Source organism: Lactuca serriola, chromosome 6 (genome assembly GCF_051521515.1).
Source record: "Lactuca serriola cultivar US96UC23 chromosome 6, Lser_US96UC23_V15, whole genome shotgun sequence".
Lineage (NCBI taxonomy): Eukaryota > Viridiplantae > Streptophyta > Magnoliopsida > Asterales > Asteraceae > Lactuca > Lactuca serriola.
The window spans coordinates 33,791,025-33,795,716 of NC_136413.1; positions in this window are offsets into that span (position 1 = coordinate 33,791,025).

Below are 4,692 nucleotides of genomic sequence, written 5' to 3' on the forward strand. Positions count from 1 at the left end.
CATAATCGAAATTTTTAGGAACACACTATGTACCCTTGACTAAATTTATTAACATTTCTCAACCTAATCCTTTAGATTTGAAATGAAGCATAATATTCTCTCCCTTAATTATAGCAAAACAACTTTACAACCCTTACGACTTTGCAAGGTATAACTCTTGTTTTCTATAATTAATATTGCCAACTTGCAATACTTGCCATAATAATCATACAATTATAACTTTTATGCTCCCACTATCTTGATGATTATTATAAACATAACACTTATGCTCCCACTAGCTTCGACATGTATTCAGAAACAGCTAAACTTTCAGAAAAACAATACTTATTGAATTTCTTAAATTCATGTTTCTAATACTTAATGCTTTGATAATCTTTATCAAGGCCTTTTAAACTTATACACCTTTGCCTTAGATAGCTCATATGTGTGTCTAAACAATTAAGACTAATTGTCAAACCTCACAATTCAAATCATGGAAAGGGATACCGTAACCATAATTGAATTCGAGAATGCAATTTTATAATCACTATCTTCTTAAAATCTTTCTTAGTGAAAGCATTTCCTCACAATCATTTTCATGAAGGAGGAAATCTTATGACACTTATATTTAACGGTGTATTTGTTCTTATCCATGTGAATTTGTCAAAACCAAAGTTTACGACAAATTCAAACTCATATGGATCGAACTTTCTTGATCTCGATTTCTTGCCTTTATGGTAGCATAGCTGCCCACCATGTCTTCCAAGTAGTTAAGCAACTCACTTTTTCTTATCAATGTACTTTCCATTGATCAAGGTCCTTGCCTTTTATGCATTCAAATGAGAACTCATAGAACTCATATGCATAATTAACTCAACTGGAACGGCATAGAAACAAAATGATGTCAACACGATAGGTCATAAACCTCAACTCGTGTGCTAGTGATGATTGATAAGGTCTATTTGATTTGTTCTTGAAACTTTTCAAGACCATTAAGACTCCCACTGACTCCTTGACATATAGGATCCTTTTGTCAATAAACATTTCTTGACAAACAAATATTCAAGAGTTAGTGTAGCTTTTATCAAGACTCTTCATAAATTGGTTCTAGTTGGTCTTTGTCTTATCCAAGACATCACAACTTTCCACATTTGATGAATGTTATAAACCTTTAATACTTTTCACTCATTGTCACAATCTTAACTTTAAGACTTGTCATTGGAACGAAGTATGATAGACTTCTTGATTTAACCATTTCATCAATCCTTGATTCCTCTTCTTAAACATACAATTGTGCTAAGATTTACTTAGAGGATCAATTGAGATATGGTTCTTAATCATTAAGACTCATCATAAAGCATAAAAGGTACTCTCCCTTCTTCTTAGAATGGAGAAACTTTTATCTTTCTGCCTACTTGATTCTTCTTATTCGTTCTACTATTGATTTAAACATTTTTTCAATCAATCTAGAATTACACTTAATCTTGTAAGTATAATCACATTTACTAAACCTTTAGTAAATCATGACGAATATATTTGTTACTCTTATGGTGGACTTGATCAACACGCAACTTTGTGTGCTCGATCTCCTAGTCCTTCACTTGACACTTTGTCAACGAATTAGTCTAATTTCCAAATATGAAATTTCTCATTCATCATGCAACCAAGTTGCGTGATTTCAAATTTCTGTCCAATTGAAACTTGGGCGATGAGAAACTCTCCCTATTTGGTAAATTCTCGACTTTCCATAAATAAGAACCAAATCCATTATAGAAACATTCAAACATCAATTTTTTTATATACGCCATTGCAAGGATAAATAAATAATATAAAATCAAAATTTATTTTATTGCGGAAAAATTTTGTCCTTACAATGCAATTCATTGAAAAAACTATGCTAACACATCTTTCTTAGCAATCTAATTCTAACTCTAAGTAGTAGCTCAAGAATCTAATCTTCAAGAAATGCGGTTGAAATCCATTCCTTCACGGTTAGATTCTGCTCACTTCTTCCCTTAAGCTTCCTTTCTTTTCTTCGATCCCACAAAACATCAATTGTAATCTTATCACATTATGTATTAAGAATTTAGAATAGAAGCTTAAAAGAGTTAGTTAATGGATTTTACCTATATTAGAGTCATACGTTTCGACTCTCCCATCTCTTAGATCTCTTAGGTAAATGGGGCAGCTTCGTCTCCAATGCCCTTTCTCTTGGCAATAAAAGCAAATTGACTCTTTTGGAACATGACATGGAACTACTTCAGACATTGCCTTTCTCTTATGATCAAACTTTTCGATCATAGCATGTCTTTCGTTGTCATTGTCTATATCCATACAGGTCTTGAAGGCAGATTCACCAATCAATTTTGCTTTTCTATTGCGCCAAACTATTGTTGATTCAGCAGCAATAAGCATATAGGTGAGATCTATAAGGGTCACGTCGCGGTTCATCATATAGTACTCTCTTACGAACTCACTATATGAGTTAGGAAGTGACTGAAGAACCCAATAAACAGCCATTTCCTCACAGACAACGGATCCCAACATTCTTAACCTATCAATGTGTGACTTCATCCCTAGGATGTGTGCACACACCGACTTTCCTTCTTTATGCTTACTTGCCAAAAGGGCTTGAGTGATCTTGAACTTTTCAAGCCTTTGAACTTGTGGGTTAGGGAGAATAATTGGAGGAGGTGGAGGAAGTGAGGCATGATTTCTTGTTCTTCGATCGAATCGTGGAATATCATCTTCATGTGGAAGGCTTGTTCCACGGGATTTGGGAAAACCATAGTTGTCGAACTCTGACATCTACAAAAATGGGAGAAAACGAATTCAAGTTAGTTGATAGATTGATTCCTTAGTAAATCACCCAAATGAAATACTAAGGCTAGGACCCAACACAATATTCTACAACTCGGGAGAGGGATGTCGTAACCCTAATTGCAGAATATTTGAAGGTAAGTGAATGACGATTCACTAATTTCCACTACGAAAAAGAATTTAAGTTTTAAATCTATGAAAACTCCTAGATCATTTGAGATTCATTGAACTTTCAATGGCATGTTTAAATATCGATATGCCCCTCTTGTTTGTGACTGGGATGCCGAGGATCACAAAGCGGGTGTGAATAACCATGCAAACTTACATGGTGCCCTCACATGTTACAGTCACCTATTCGATGTGCCGGTAAACCACACACGCTCCACCGAACTATGACAAACATTGAGTCACCCTTTGCTACCTTTGCTTAGAACCATTTAGTGTGCCGGTAAACCAGACACGCTCCACTAACGTCTTCGCAAGGGAACAAAGTGTAATTTCATGGAATTGCATCAATTCACTTTTGCCTAAGTAACTAAGATTGGGAATTTTATGAAAACATTTAGTTATTTTTATACTTCATTATGCTTATAATGGAAGGTTTCGTCCTATCCTACCCGTTCGGCTAACGACCCTCCACTAGTCAAGAGTGCGGTGGGTAAGAGTGGATACCCATTCAATCGCCATTTTATAGGCAATTTCCTTAAACACCCCTTATAGACCAGCTTCGTGAATGAGGCCTACTAACGGTAATACTGACTTTTTACTCATACACACATATATATATATATATATATATATATATATATATATATATATATATATATATATATATATATATTGTTAGACTTTTAATGTTATATATAGTATAGGGTGTATTTTATACTTTTAAAATATTAGGTGGTCAATTTTAACAATTAAATTTTAAACCTAAACTTTTATGGATTTATTAAACTTCTTTTAATTATACACCTTAATTAATTAATAAAACCATAAGGGTGTGATTTGAACTTTTTCAAAACTATAATAAGGTTTTAGAATTTAACATTCCTAATTAAACTTTTAATCAACTTTTAAATTCCAAAACTTGAGGGCAAGTTTTGAAACATTTTTCAAAACAATTTAGTTTTAATCTTTCTTAAAAAAATTTCGAATTTATGACATTTAAATTAAAAAAATTAAATATTAAAACTCTTGATTTAATAATTATCTTGAATTAGACTATTAATTTAATTATTAAATCATAAGGGATTATCTAAATCATGAGGATAATTACCATTTATACATTTAAGATATCCTAATCCCTTAAATATCTCTATAGATTTCGAAAATAAGGATAGGATAATGCAAAATCTATAATTACCATATTTAACAATTAGAGGATAATTAAAAGATATGGGATAATCCAAATCCCTAAAATTTAGGATCTTATCTTGGGGATGAGGCTAATTTCGAAAATCAAGGGATTAAAACAAACCCTAAATTTCGAAATTTAAGGGTTTAAGGAAAGGATTTGAAGATCTTATTCAAACTCCTGCAAATTAGGGTTTGCAAACCCTAATCTCGAAAAAAACCTAGCCTCCTAGGGTTTATTGGCAATAAACCCTAATATGTCAAGTTCATACAATTGAATTTTTCATATATATCAAGCATCAATACAATAGAAACCAGTCTAGGCTCTGATACCACTGATGGGTTTTGGTCATAAGACATCCTATATGCTCACACAAACCCTAATGCTTAGATCTAGGTTTCTCTATTGTACATGCAAGTTATCCAAGACTATAAACCCTAATTCTAGCATTCAAATAATCATATTAACATGAGAATAGGTTTATAATGTTACCTTGATTGTTATGTAGCAATAACAATCCCAAATCTCCTTGTATTGAC